The sequence below is a fragment of the Copidosoma floridanum genome, unplaced genomic scaffold (genome assembly GCF_036245765.1).
Source record: "Copidosoma floridanum isolate Cflo_tuat_1 unplaced genomic scaffold, Cflo_Japanese_pri ptg000008l, whole genome shotgun sequence".
Classification (NCBI taxonomy): Eukaryota; Metazoa; Arthropoda; class Insecta; order Hymenoptera; family Encyrtidae; genus Copidosoma; species Copidosoma floridanum.
Genome location: NW_028321885.1, coordinates 12287350 through 12303355, shown reverse-complemented (window position 1 = coordinate 12303355; position 16006 = coordinate 12287350). Strand labels below are relative to the sequence as shown.

The 16006-nt window shown below is 33.0% G+C and overlaps 1 protein-coding gene across 2 annotated transcripts in view; it reads right to left on the bottom strand.

Moving 5' to 3' along the window:
• The window catches only part of Rpn13 (regulatory particle non-ATPase 13), a 224564-nt gene that overhangs the window by 196072 nt on the left and 12486 nt on the right, over positions 1-16006 (bottom strand). The gene's annotated exons all lie outside the window — the stretch shown is intronic.

Here is a 16006-nt window from a genome sequence, read left to right as displayed (position 1 = left end):
ACATTGTGTGCTATGTAGCGGTAGGGAGCCACCTTTCGATCTAAAAAATTTATAAAAAAAAAAAGATAAAAATTTTTTTGCTTCTGCAGTTATGAGCTTGTGATTAAAAAGAAAAAGCCATTTTTAATCAAAATCAATCGATGGAACCCTGTGTTCTTACTTACAAATCATACAAAGTTATATAGCCCATCATATATATGCTTCTACATGTACAATATCATTAGAGACGCACCCCAAATACTTTACCTAAATAAGACTGTCATTGTGTAAAAAATCAGAAAGTAAAAGCACTAAGACGTAAGTACGAGTCCTTTATCTTAATTGGCGTTAGTTTTGTGGGAACAAAAAGGTATAGGTCTTGACCAACGTGTTGGTGCACATGCCCTACTGTTTGGAAGCGGAGCGCTCCCAAAATTGGTGAAGCGTGCGTACCACGACGTTGGTATGCTATTGTAACTACAGTTGGCGCTTCAGCGTCACCAACGTTCTCTCAGTGCATGAATAAACCAACGTAGGAAAATTTAAATACACTTTGATTGTGTTTGTTTATTTCTAACATCTCACCCCCAACAGATCACTGATCACCTTAAATTTCCAAATACTTCGGAGGGCATTGACATAATCTAAATAAACCATGATTGAAAACATCTCTCCGTAAATCAATGACAATTTTATGAAACGTTTGACCTTGAGATTTGCTAATTGTCATTGCGAAAGCTAACTTAACAGGAAATGGCCTTCTTTTATAGTAAAAAGATGCTTGTTTTCACAATGTAACGAAATGCGACTTAAAAATACAATTTTATTAGCTTTATCCTCTGTCAAAATTAGACATTTGAATAAATGATTAGAAAAATCTATCACTCTTAACCGTGTACCATAGCATGAGCCTTCCTTAATACTGATATTTCTTATTAACATTACTATACAGTTTTTTCTTAAACGTAACTGGTATAAAGGCAAACTGGATGAATTCAGAGAATTTAAACATTTTGGTAACAGAATTTCTTCTAATTTATTGTTCTTAGAATTATCGGTTGTGTCAATCCCTGTATAAATATATTCTGTATTTTTTTTAAAAGATTAGTTACTTCTTTATTAATATCATCAACATCCACGTTTCTCACTGATAAAATCGGACATTTACTCGTATCTTCAAAATTTCCTTCATTTATCAACGAATTAGATACGTTAACTGTATTAGTATTTGTTTGAAGAATAATGTTCAGGCAGAGGTAAGTTATCTTGGGAATCATTAATTGCTCCATCACCAACTGACAGCAAAAATTTGGCAGAATTAACTTCATGTGGAATTGACTTATTACTGACGCTAACTCGCCTAAGAGATAATTTAATCATTATAAAAAACTAAAAATCAATTGAGATAGATATAGCTTTTGTGTACTTGCTTAAGAATTAATTTACTTATTAAAAAAATGTAAAAAACAGTTTAGTTAGTTATCGCCTGTACTTGTTGCTCAAGAATTGATTTGATTATTATACGAAATAGAAGAACTATTAGGCTACACATTGCTGGCTCTTGTTCACCTACAATTAAGATAAAGAATATTTTGTTTATTTTTTTGGTGAAGAAATGTAATAATTTTATCATGAAAGACAATTGAGATCTGAGATAAGAACTGACTCAATAAAAAATTTTTATACATCTTGTACAACTTTTATAATACTTACTTCAGATACATGCGTCTACCCAATTCAATTGACTATAATTAGTGAAAAAAATGGTTTTTTTAAATAAATTTTTTAGTTTGTCATTGAATCACTCCTGCTGTTTCATTTATTTGTTGATTGGCTTGTTTTAAAACATTTGGCGTTATTTTGTAGGGTTTAAGAGTAATTATTTTTGATGTGAAACATTTTATGGTGGGCAGTAAACAGCCGTGTTAACCCCCGACTCACTCGGTGAGATCCCGAGGCTGGTGGCAATTTTTATAAAAGTTGTACGGCAATTTGGGCCCGTGCGATAATTTGACCTCCAGAAGAAAACCAAATCACCTAGTAATAATAAGTGTCACATTGTTCGTGAGGGGAAATATGCAACGAAAAGTATGGTCCACTCCTCCGTTGCTGTTTACCCCACCACTGAGCACTCCTCTATCTCTCTCTCTAAATATGTACATGCGGTACAACGTGTGTATATATATTACACGGTAACTATATAACTATTGACGTATATATATAGCCTTTTTCATATTAAAGTGTACTATTTCGTACTAACCGTGTATCACTTATATATAGCTGTATAGAAGCGTACATATATATGTATTTCAATATCATATATTTTATGCATATAGCGTATACATACATTTATATATAAGAATACGAGTGAGCATATATTATATAAATATATTTGTGTTGAAAAAAATTTCAAATTTTTTTGACTCCGAGAATCGAACCCCTAAACTTCGGATAGGTAGTGAGGGGCTTTATCCATTATACTACGCATACGCATCACGCAGACCTAATTTCAGTTCTTATTACTTGTGGATACCAACCGAGAAACTTCCGAACTAGAAAATTGATCGATAATTCAGCGTTTTTTTATATAATGTCTTATTAAGCCCACTAATGGCACATGAAATAGTTATAATTATTTTTAAGTGGTCAAATAAAGTTAAAATCGTGTTTAAAAGTTCGTTTTGCTTATATCTGAAGACAGTATGAGATGCAAAAAAAATAAAAATACCAGCGTGTAGGGTGAAAAATTTTTAATAAGCACTTTTTTTGCTTCGACAAGCGCAAAATGTTGAGAAAAAGAATGAAAAATGCGTTTTGGCAGCACCTGTAAGAGTGAGATAGAAAGAGCCATTTATCGTCTCCTGTCACGCTCTCTCTCTCTTTCTTTTTTTTTCTCTCTCTCTCGCACTCTCTTTCTCTCTCTCTCTCTCTCTCTCTCTATCTTTCTCTCATCATTATCTCTATTGTACTCATACAGGTATACCTATAGGCTTTTGTCAGTATTTTGCACTTGTAGAAAACGATGAATTAATTTTAAAATTAGTATTATTTCTTCATCATTTCCTAAAAATTGCTTCTTGATGAACATAATTATTTTAAATAATGAAAATTTTACCATAATTCAAAGTTTTACCGGGATTTTACAATTCTGTTCACTCAATTTCTGTATGCTAACCCGTTTTCAGTAAAGAGCCAACGAAGCTCGCACACATGAACAATTACATACAGGTATCCGTTAAGAGAAAGAGACGAGAGAGATAGAGAAAGTAATACACATGAATGTACTGTTAAACATGTATGTACCTGTGTGTCTCGGTATGACGTTTAGATACCCTTTGCCGGGTATTGTTGTTCTTTTTCGTTTTCTTTATTCATGGGTTCATAAATGAAAAAAATTTTAATGTAATTTTCTATTTCCTTCTTCCTAACATATAACATTCACTGATAAAAACGTATATTCGTAAATAAACTGTCTTTTGATTATGAAATTAAAATTATTTAGGGTAAAAAAAAATACTTTTTCATCATAGACAGTTAAATATTATCGATATTAATCACGTATATTCTTTGATGTTTCACATTTGTCGGGGTCCAGAGACCCACACCTGGTTTTTATTTTTCAGTTTCATAATATTACAGGTGATTGAAATTACAGCAAAAAAGAAAGCCCTCAGCAAGAATAGATTTTTATTTATATTAAAAAAAGAAAATACATTTTCCTACCTCGGGCGTTTTTGAGAGGCTGGTGTGCCCTCGGTAGGAAAAATAGCATTCGCCACATAAGCGCTATCGCTCCGTGGCTACCTTACATCCCTCGGGCCACAAAATAGCCCCAGAGACGATGGCACTTATCCGACGAAAACTACTATTTTATCCTTAAAAAATATGTCAAAAAAATGACTTTTTGCATACGCGGAGAGAGTATTCGGTAGTTTAAGAGAAGTTGCGTGTGCTATCTAACTGCATACATGGGTCTAATATTCATTACCTTAGAGATCCTGGGAATGCAATCTACTTGCTTACAGCAGCAAAATAGTTGTAAATGCATTGGTAGCACATTCTTTCAGCTGCTTGATATTTGCGTTTACATTTTTGGTGTATAGTTTTTTTTATGCTCACGCATTCTCAATTTTATCTAGAGCCAACCTGACGGCAAAAAAAACACTAGTCAACTTTTTGGCACAATGTCACTAACCTAAACAAAATATAAGTTCATAAAAGAGATTGTACGTACCCAACTTGTTGCATACGTGGAGCAAACAAATTACATAAATTAGACGCTGCGTACGCAAAGTTAGCACGAACTAGTGCAAGAGACTCTGCGTACGCTATTTAACTGTGTGTCCGGGTCCAATATTAATTACCTCAGAGATTCTGCGATTGCAACTAAGTAGTTCACAGCAGCAAAATTATTATCAACGCTATAGTGGCGCAATTTTTCGGCTGCTAAATACTTCTCTTTACATTTTTGGTGTATTCTTTTATTTTCTGATTACGCATTTTTTAAGTCATCTAGAGCTAACCTGACGGAAAAAAATACCAGTCTAATTTTGGGCACAGTGTCACCGACACCTTTGCTTCACGTACGCAGAGTCTCTTGTACATACTCACTTTTCTCCACGGACGCAGAAAGTTCGCGTACGCAGGGTCTCACTTAAAATTCCTTAGTTTTGCACACACAGTAAATTCACGTATTGATAGTACATAATAAAATATATCTTCGGGTGAGCAAGCATTGGCGAAAAGCAAGCCAAATGTTTTTTAATATTATTGATGAGAACATCGGTGGTTAGCAGCACAAAGGTTTTTTAGTATAGCTGCTTAACAAAATGTACCCTTGGACAAGCGAGGTGATGAAAAACTCAACATTTTTTATTATTACTTATAAATAAAAAAATTTCCCAGACGAGCAAGCATCAGTGATTAGCAATCCAACGATTGTTCAGTATAGTTAGTTAATAAAATGTACCCTTGAGCGAGCAAGCATTAGTAATAAACAACCAACCTTGGTATTATTTATGAATTTATAACTCTTTTATGTGAGAAAGCATCAGCAAATAGATATCTAATAATTTTGCAGTAGAGTTAGTTTCAAAAACTGTACCCTTAAAGTAACAAGCATTCTCGATCATCAACTAAATAATTAACTGTTATTTATTTATATTAAGGGCTTACAGGGAAGCAAGTATCAGTGATGAGCCTGGAGTTTGTGGCTAGAGTTAGCAGCCACCTAAGGGCGAATAAGTGGTGTCAAGGGGCCCCGTGACTTAACAAAATATTAACGAATATGAAGGCCAGCCACAGCTCAAAACAACTATAAACAATATTAAATAAGTATTCAAACTTTACTCAGTATATGGTAAATAAAAAAGTTATAAATAAATTAAACAAAAAAAATCACTTTACTATGTAACATAGTTTATAACTTGGCCCAGCATAATCCCAGATAATTGAAATTAAAATTATTTGATAATTTGTTGGTATATTAAAAAAACATATTAATTTTAACATGAGTAAAAAGTTATTAAAAAATTTAATAAGTAAAATATCGACGTCTGGTGAAAAATCGGCTCTAACTTGAGCCAGCATATCCTAGACACTCGAAACTAAACCCACTTACTCTGTTAATGGTATATTATTAGCACATAATATCGAAAAATTATTTAAAAAGTTATAAATAAATTAAATACGCAAAATATCGATTTTTGGTAGAAAATCAGATCTAGCTTGACCCAGCACAATCCCAGATACTTTAAAATAAACACATATACTCTTTCAATGGTATATTATTAGCACATAATATCGCTAACACAGGTAAAAAGTTATTTATACCTTTATAAATAAATTAAATAGTTGAAATATCGATTTCCCGTAATAAATCGACTATAACTTACCCCAGCATAATCCTAGACGCTTGAAATTTAACATACGTAATTTTAAATGGTACGTTATTAGTACATATTCTTGCCAATATGGGTGTAAAGTTATTTTAAAAGTTATATACAAATTTAATAGGCAAAATATCGATTTTGAGTAAAAAATTACCCTTATAACTTGGCCCAGCATGATCCTAGATACTAAAAAATGAACATACGTACTCTTACATTGGTATACTATCAGCACATATTCTTGCCTACACGGGTGAAAAAATATTTAAAAAGTTATGAACAAATTTAATAGGCAAAATATCGATTTTGAGTATGAAATCACCTATAACATGGCCCAGCATGATCCTAGACTTTTAAATTGACACACGTACTCTGACATTGGTATATTATTAATACATATTATCCTTAACATGAGTAAAAACTTATTAAAAAGTTATAAACAATTCAAACATGCAAAGTGTCTATTTTAAGTGAAAGATCGCCTATAACTTGGCCCAGCATGATCCCAGACACTTGAAATTGAACAAAAGTACTTCTCAAATGGTAGGTTATTAGCGAATATTCTTGCTAACATGAATAAAAAGTTATTTAAAAAGGTATAAACAAATTTAATAGGCAAAATATCGATTTTGAGTAAAAAACTGCCCTTAACTTGGCCCAGCAGTATCTTAAACACTTGAAATTGAACAAATGTGCTTTTATAGTAGAATACTATTAGAACATATTGATGCCAACATGGGTGGAAAGTTATTCAAGAAGTTTTACATAAACTTAGTGGCGAAATATCGATTTTTAGTGAAAAACCGGCCATAACTCTGCCTAAACATGACACAAAACATGTGTACTTTTTTATTAGCACATTATTAGCACATTATTAGGACATATTGTTGCAACACGGGTAAAAAAATATCTAAGAAATTATTAACAAATTAAATAGGCAAAACATCGATAAAACAGTAACTTTGTATATTTTAAAGTGTCTTGGATCATACTGGGCCAAGTTATGGGCGATTTTTCACTTAAAATTAATATTTTGCCTATTCAATTTGTTTACAACTTCTGAAATAACTTTTTACCTATGTTGGCAAAAATATGTCCTGATAACGTACCTTTTTAAAGTACGTATGTTAAATTTCATGTGTCTGGGATCATGCTGGGCTAAGTTATAGTCAATTTATCACAGAAAATTAACAATTCAGCTATTTTATTTATTTGTAACTTTTTAAATAACTTTTTATTTTTGTTAGCATTAATATGTTTTTTTAATATACCAATAAATTATAATGCATTCTTAATTTCAAGTGTCTGGGATCAATCTGGGCTAAGTCATAAACGATGTTACATAGTAAGGTGATTTTTTTTGTTTAATTTGTTTATGACTTTTTTATTTACCATATTCTGGCACGTAGTGGAGTTTAAATACTTATTTAATATTGTTAATAGTTGTTTTGAGCTGTGGCTGGCCTTCATATTCGTTATTTTTTTAAAGTCACGGGGCCCCTTGACACCATCTATTCGCTTCTGGCTGACCGCTAACTCTGACCGCCAATTTCAGGTTTATGTATCGGTGATAAGCAACCCATCTGTTATTTGAGATAGTGAGCTCTTCAAACGTACTGTTGGGCGATAAAGTCTTGGTGATTAGAAACCCAACTGTTTTTTCGTAATGCTTATTTTCAAAATATACCTCTGGTAAGCAAGCATCAATAATTAAACATCCAACGATTTTTCAATATAGTAAGTTAACAAAGTATACCGTGGGTGAGTAGCATTAGTTGATAAGCAACCCAACTGTTTTCCAGTATTTTTTATAAATAAAATCTGCCCTTAGGTGAGCAAGTATCAGCAATTAACAGGTCAACTGCTTTTTAGTATTATTCATTTAAAAATGTAATCTTCAGTAAGCTATCATTAATGATACGTAACTTAACTGTTATTTAAAATAGTTAGTTAATAAAAAGTACTTTTGGGCTAGCAAGTACTGGTGGTTAAGGAAATCCAGCTGTTTTCAAAGTATTACTCATTAACAAAATGTGCCCATGTGTGAGCAAGCATTGGCCATGAGCAGGTTAACTGCTTTTTAGTATTACTTATTAATAATAAAAACTTTTACGTGAACAAGCATTAGCCATAAGAATTACAACAGTTTTCCAGTATGGCTGGTTAAAAAAATGCACGCTCAGGCGAGTAAGGCGATAAGAAACTCAACTTTCCTTCGGTATTATTTGTAAATAGAAACGATTCTAAGACGAGCAAGCATCGGCAATTAGCAACCCAACTGTAGTTTCATTTATAATAAAAGAGCCATTAGAGCAATCATCAATGATTAGCAACCTAACTGTTGTTTAGTAGAAAATTAGCCGAGAAATTAGTCACGTTGTACATGTTATATACTGCAATTTTATGTTAATTTGGGTAATTAATTTGTTTTTTTTTTACGACAGAAAATTACCAAGTGTTATGCAATGATTAAAGTAAGTGTACCGATGTGCTATTTATCAACTGTGACTTTAAAGTGATAAGACTGTTATGGAAATGAATCTTATTCACAAAATAGAGTAATTTTTTAATTTCATTTCAATCAACATTTTTCGTTTGTCTAGTCAAAGGCTTCACTTTTTTAACTACGTTGCATGAGTAGAAAAAATACGTTGATAAGTATTTTCAAGCATATAGTTTGGATGCATCAAGAAAATTTTACATTTTGTTTCCTGTTTCTATGTACAACTGAGCCCTGCTAGAAAGTCACTGATTTTGTTCAGTATTTATTGTTTTAATTTCAATTGAATTTTTAAACTTTGCAATTTATTCTTAAGACTTTTAACGAAACGATCGATGTTTGTAAATTGTTACGTACGTAATAGTTATTCCATAATCATTAAAAACAGAATGAGTGACGGTAGTGCCCCACTCTCCTACATATAATTTTGCAAACTCCAATTACATAATGAAACAAATTATTGAGCAAGCAAGGATTGTGAACAAATAACCAAGCTTTTAATAAGCCTTGTAACGTAATAAAACTATCATTAGGTGAGCACGCATTGGTAGTAAGTAATCGCTTTTTAAAGTAAATTTAATACAACAAATTAATTAAAAATAGTATTAAAAAAAATTAATAGCCGATAAGCAACTTATCTGTTTATTATTATTAATTAACAGAAAAAATCAATTGTTTGGAAAACAAGCATGGGCAATAATAAACTAAACTATTTTGCCGTATTGTTTGGTAAAAAAAAAAATTTTGCACGAGCAAGCATGGACAATGAGTAACAGAAATATAGCATGATGTGCTTAAATTAAAATAAATTTTGTCAAAAAAGCGCCATTACCCTCAGGGATATTTTTCAGCCAGGGGAAGTAACATAGACACTTTGTCCATTCGTAGTACTGAATACTTAATTAGAATTTTTTTCTATTCAATGCGGGAAAAAAGATTGCTTACTTTTTTTACCTTTATTTCATGATTAACTTTTTTATCAAACAACACTTAAGTACAGTTTGAATTCTAATTGCAGATACTTACTTGTACATTTTTTTATTTGTATTGATACCATACTGATCAATAGAGTAGTTACTTATTGTCAATGCTTGCTCACACAATAATTATTTTTTTTATATATTAGGAGTTTAAAACATTGTAATGTATAGATTTACTAAGAAAGCGATTAAAAAAAAAATCTATGATGATAGTCCTAACAGGACTAAATGGGACTAAATAGGCCTAATAGGACTGCAAATGTTTTTTCATCTAAAAGTACATGATTTGATGTAAAATTTGAGTCCGAGTGAGTTAAAAAAAATGTATTAGCAACTGAATAAGAAATAGTCGAAAAACGTAAAAAACGCATTTTTTCAAGCTTGAGGAAGTTTTAACTCAAAATCTATGAGGTTTAAGTATATACATCCTAATTGATTTTTGTTTGAGCTGTGCCAAAAAATATTACCATATTTTTTTTAAGCTAAAAACCAGGTTTTTAAATTTGTTATTAACAATTGAATTCTAGTGATCTACCGATGCTTATCGTGTTCAGGTAAAAATGCATAGCATAAAAAAGGTGGATCCGTGGACCTCGGTCGGCCACGTATACATATGGCTGGACCCAGACTATGAGGAATTACAGTAAATGTGTAAGATTTTTTTCACAACTGCTTCTTGTAACTTTTAACCTTGTGTACTACATTTGTGTTAAAATACAGCCCTCGAAACTCAATATCGTAAAAATAGGAGCACGACTACATGAGAAAGATTGGTTTTAGTTGAAAAAAAAAAACCGTAATAGTGCAAAACTCAAGATTGAAGGCATAGAAATCTTAAAACAATGTAGTTCAATTTGATTGAAGTGAAAATAGAACTTCGTTTTTATGGCGATATACGCAACAGGTGTTAAAAGATGAAGATTTTAAGATAAAGAGTAACCTATTTGATGAATGAGAAATGTCTTTTTAAAGTTCTACTAATGGTGTGAAAAATTAAGAACCTTGAAAAGTACACTCTTATGTAAAATAACCTTGTTAAAGATCCCTAAAATCCATTGGGGACGGTAACATGCACACATTTATATATAAATAATTAGGAGCTAATTTACTTATTACATATAGGGTAGAGCGACAAATATTCAGATTTTGCAACAAATAAAATAATTAGCAACAAATTACAATGCTTATTCAGAACAGGAAATATGACTTTGTAGTACTAGCTTCATACTACTAAATTTAGGTTTTTTTAGTATTCTAAATACGTAGAGTAAAATAAGGTTTGCGAACGTCTTAAATAATTCTGAGAATTTATTTTTCATTAACTAGATAATGTGTTATACATGAGATTTAGTGGCCAATAAAACACTTTGTGCAAAAAACTTCGAAATTTTTATCCTTTGTTAGACTTAAATTGAACACAACTGAAAACAATTATATTAGCAGATACTTGTATCTGTGATATCGGAATATTTTTCGATCTATCATCTATCGTGATACCTATGGTCGCTATTGTCGTGGCTATAAAGTTGTACCTGATGAGGGCCTTGTAACGTAAGTTACTGTACGGGCCGAAATGTTGTTCACAGCAATAAACGATTTTGATAGCATCACCAAGAGTCATTATTTCTTTAAAATATAAGTTAGTGTCTGTACCTTTTTTTAGAAGCAATTTTCTTGATATTATTGTTTTGCTATTCTCATTTATTTTGGTAAATAAATGAAATACTACAAAAACACTAATTGCTACTGTTTACTGTTCCTGATTTAATAAAAAATTATATAAACGCAAACTACAGGGTTAGTAATTTTATCATACACAAATAACCTAATCTATTATTTTCAAAAATATTACCACTTGCTCAAGCGAATAAACCATACGTACGTATTTTTCAGTGCATTTGCAGACAAGCTATGAAAAAAATTGCATTAAAAAGGGCAAAAAACCAACAAATCCTGAAAAAATAAATTTTTGTATAAGATTATTTCGTTGGCACTGTTGCCAGCTGATCAATTAACCGATGTACAATAAAATTAAAAAAGAGATTAAAGAGAATTCATCACCCTCCTCCACAAATCAATTTCTGCTGATTATAGAGAAACGTAGATATATAAACAAGATAGAAAATTATTTCATGTACGGTACAAGTATCAGAATAAATAATAGCATAGAGCCGTACTATCTCGAAATAAACAAATGCGTTGAAAGAAAGGTCACTAGAGATTCATTTATAAGTAAGTTTTAGAAAAAAAAGACTATTACAAAAGTTTTTGTTGTAAAACATAAATAAAATGTTGTGACCACGAAAATGAAACTCTCCTCGAACTAACAGTGAATGTATACCATGCAGCTGGTATATAGGAGGGGTGAAAAGATTTGTTCTACAGGAAGCAATTTTTACTACTTTGTAGAAGCAAACTAACGTAAGCTCGAGAACTACCAGTAAAAACATACCATGCAGTTTGTGTTTCAGATGGGGAAAATAATTTGTTCTCCATTTAAAAACCTTTTCCATACCGCAAAAGTAAGCTGACACGAGCATAAAACTGGTGTATAGGCCAGAATGCTTTCATGAGATAATATGCTTAGAGCTGAAGCAATTTCCTCTTCAGAGAGTAGTTATTTTGATGGCTGTACGTATCTTTTACGAATGCCAATAATCAAGTTTAAATTTCAATTATTTTGATGGAGAAGTTGCTTTCGCTTGAAATCTTTGGTGAATGAGCGATATTTGCTCTCCCGGAAGAGTTTTAGTAAACGCATAATTAATGTTTGTTTGAAAAAAAATTGAAAGTTTTCCTGTTGAGACTTTTTCTTTTTACAAGTCGTTTGTTATGAAACCGTACTAAGTTGAATTTCAAAACTAGCGTGATTTAGTTGACACTTCTGTGACTTCTGTTAAGGCGACATTATCTTTGGGCCGGAGCACTGAGTAACGGAAACTTTAGACAAATAAGGCTGTTGTTGCTGACTCTTTTACAAACAGTGATGGAGTGCTAATTGATAGTTAACAGTAAACCAATTCTAAAAGGATACAGTCAAATAAATAATACGCTTTACAGAATAAATATTTTACCATTTCACCATCAAGTCCTGAAAAGATACAATAACTTAGTGGCTAGTGATAAATTATCGCTGCTACACTTCTGTCATAAAAGATGATGTCATTAGGACAAAAGACACGTAAAAGATTTGCTTAAGCGTGAGGTGAATATTAAGATTGAACTAAACAAAAAACTCTTAAAGTTATGTATACACGGAAAAGCTCATCATCTACTCTTTGGAACTAAAACACTAAAGAATTCACCAGACGTACTCATCTCAGGTGACATAGTAAGGAAAGGTAGGGCAGACGAGGTTTAGTGGCAAAGCGTGGCACCTTAATTATATTAATAATTTAAGACTTAAAAAACCAAATTTTGGTATAAATACAATAAAAAATACTTATGTTTTAATCCTCCAAATGAAAGTTGGCTTCATTTGTCATTAGCTTCAAACAACTTGCAAATAGTAGATTTTGGTAACGAAAACAGATGCATTCGATAGCTGAAGTATCATACTGCAGGTGAGCTGTTCAAAAAGCGGTGTAAGAATAAGCTTTCAAAAGAGCAATTTATTATGTACATGCACTTATAGAACTAATAGTTACCAAGTAATAAGGCTGAACCAAAATTATTATGATATACATTATGCCTTTTTTATTATTATTAACAGACTATAAAACTATGAGCAGCCAAGCAGTAATTATCTTCAATAATTATCAACAGCACTATGGAAGAATTATTCATATACATGATAAAGTAAAATATGTACGTGATAGTGTGAGCAGTCGACGATGGATTGAGTATCGTTGAGAAGTTGATTAATACTATCAGCAAAAAACGAGTTTATGGGTTTAGGTGGATTTATTATTAAGGAGCGTATCTGATTTATTGATGGTGGAGTATTACTAGTAGAATATCGTAATATTAATTCCATCCAGTCATGCCCAGCCGCAAATAATGAATCAGATTTACTATACCTGACAAGGTTAGATGTATTTGGATGATTTAAGGGAGTTTCAGAGGCATCAAAGACTGTGTTCTGACTATCTAAGAGTTTAGTTTTAAGCAGCGGGAGATTTATTTTTCGCATATAGATGTTAGTATGACCTGATTTTATGTTGGAAGAACAGACTGTTGATACTAAACGGCGTAGTATATCTCATTGCGTTTTTGTTGAAGCTATGTAGACAGGAAGTTTAGCTACACGAGCTTCAGTTTGTACATAAATATGAGCCGATATCTTAGTCTGGCACAGGAAGACTTTATAGTCACAAGCTGGGTTGAGGTTTTTTACAGCTGCGATTGCCTTGGACAGTAGTTAGTGCAAAGGCTTTTACCATGAGGCACGCAAAATTAGTTTACCCACACCACCAGATCCAAATACAGAAGTGTTATTTGCCTCAGCAAGATAATAAGCCTGATACAATCGACGAGTTCTAATAACCAGGGAAAATAACTCGAGAACAACAGCCTTGAAGGGGATGTGGTTACTGGAGTAGAGAATCTATACTGTCTCACCTATTACAAGTAAAAGTAACTAATGGTGCCACATGTTGTAAATCAAGAGCTTTTAATAAACATTTGACAATATTTTGGTGTGATAACGTTAAAGTCTGTGAAATGCCTGAAAGTAAAACCTTACAACAATCAGTAGATATCCTATACTAATTCTGTGATGTGACAGGGGCAGTATTATAAGCAGAAGCCTTTTCTATAACTCCTAAACGATGAGTGACCTCTGTTAGACCCACTTTAGTTGCCGTGATTCGTTTATCCTAAGATTTTTGCATCTCCTTAATTACCTACATATCAGAAGCATAGATCACTATATATTGCTGGAACCATGACGCTGAATCAGCCATATTTTCAGAAAAAGACTCTGAGTTAGGACAGACGCCCAAGACAAAAATGGAGCTGTGTCAACACATGCTGCTTTGGTTGCCTGTTCTGAAGACAGTAAAGGCGGAGTTTTAAGTCGCTTTTGAGACACTGATGAGGGAGTTGAAGAAGAATAATCTAAGTTACTCAGCTCAAGATCAGCTGACGCGTTTGGTAAAAGACAGTACTTAGAACAACCAAGAAAAAAATAATCAGTGGGGTTATACGTATTCAGACAACTCGTATGGAATCTCTTGTGACATACTAAGCACATTACATCAGGTTCGCAATTGCATTGTCAAACTGATTTATAACGTAAACAACTGCTTGACATACTCACGAACTATTTTTCATACTACACTCCATCTATAGACGACGTCAGAAGTTACATTATTATAGAAAGCAGACAATCAATAGGTACAATACTCAGAGAGAGAGAGAGAGAGAGAGAGAGAGAGAGAGAGAGAGAAAGAGAGAGAGAAAGAGAGAGAGAGAGAAAGAGAGAGAACAAGAGAATAGTATGATCGACTGATACAAGACCTAACGAAGGTAGGTCATCGTGACTTTATAGGGCGGGAAAGCCATTTTACAACTGAATTCGGGTACATGCAGCCATGGCAGAGTCGTGACGAAAAGCAAGTAAAGGGAGTTGAGAGCACGGGTAGTGTGTTTACGGGCGGTAGTTCTCCTTCGATTCTCGTTTTCCCATCGTGATATTAGCTCGAGGCTTAAATGTTGAAGCGTACTGAACGCAGTATTAGGACGACGGTCAATCGAGATGTCGGTAAAATTTTGAGTTCCACTCTACTAAGATAAATTTATTGCGTGTGAAGTAGTAGCTAGCCACAATTATAAGCGCATTCAATTTTTCTGGTGTGTTGTGACGCGGGCCCGTTAGAACAATCGTAACGTATCGGAAACGTATTTTACTCAAGTATTATTTGGTATTTTACTTTCGACATGGAAAGTAATAAGAATCTGAGAAATCATCCTTTTTTAATTTCATTTAGGTGTTCTTTCAGATATGTACTATATATTTAGTACGGTTGGTCATATGACTCTCCAAAACAAAGTTTAACAAGCTGCAATGGACCACAATTATGGGGAAAAGTATAAAAAAATTTTCAGCCAGAATTTTGCCACATAAGTGTTGAACCAATATATATATATATATTGAGAGTACAAATGTAGGGGCACCTTGTGTGTGTGTGTGCACTAGAGCGTTGGGGGGTAAAATTAGAATGGGACTGCGCGAGAATGGGATTTGTAAGGGACGCGCACCGGGACGGCGGCGCTTGACGGGGTCCGAGAGTAGGGTTTCGCTGGAGAGGAGTTCGAAAAAGAGAGCTCGTGAGGACCTGTGGAATCCAGTCGAGCGTCTAGTTATCACTGGGAATCGTTTAGCTACTTTGACATTATTATAGATTGCTGCACCGTAAAAGAAGTAAGTGTTCCCTTTGATTTCCGATATCGTTTTCTCATCAACTCTAGTTGATGAGTTCAGACTAAACAAGGCGGAAATCCCTGGTTGCTTAATTGATCAACCAAGTGGTGGCCTTAGATCAGCGATCGGATACGAAGGAGATTTTTTTGTGCATGTTGAGTCTTCCGGTGAGCGTGATTTAGTTTGGAGGAGTTTTCTCCAGAGTTTCCTTTGCCTTGGAAGCCATAGTTTTCTTTTAACGGAGTGTTTATTGTGTTTGGGGAAGAATCCAATTGGTTGGTTTTTTTTAAGCTTG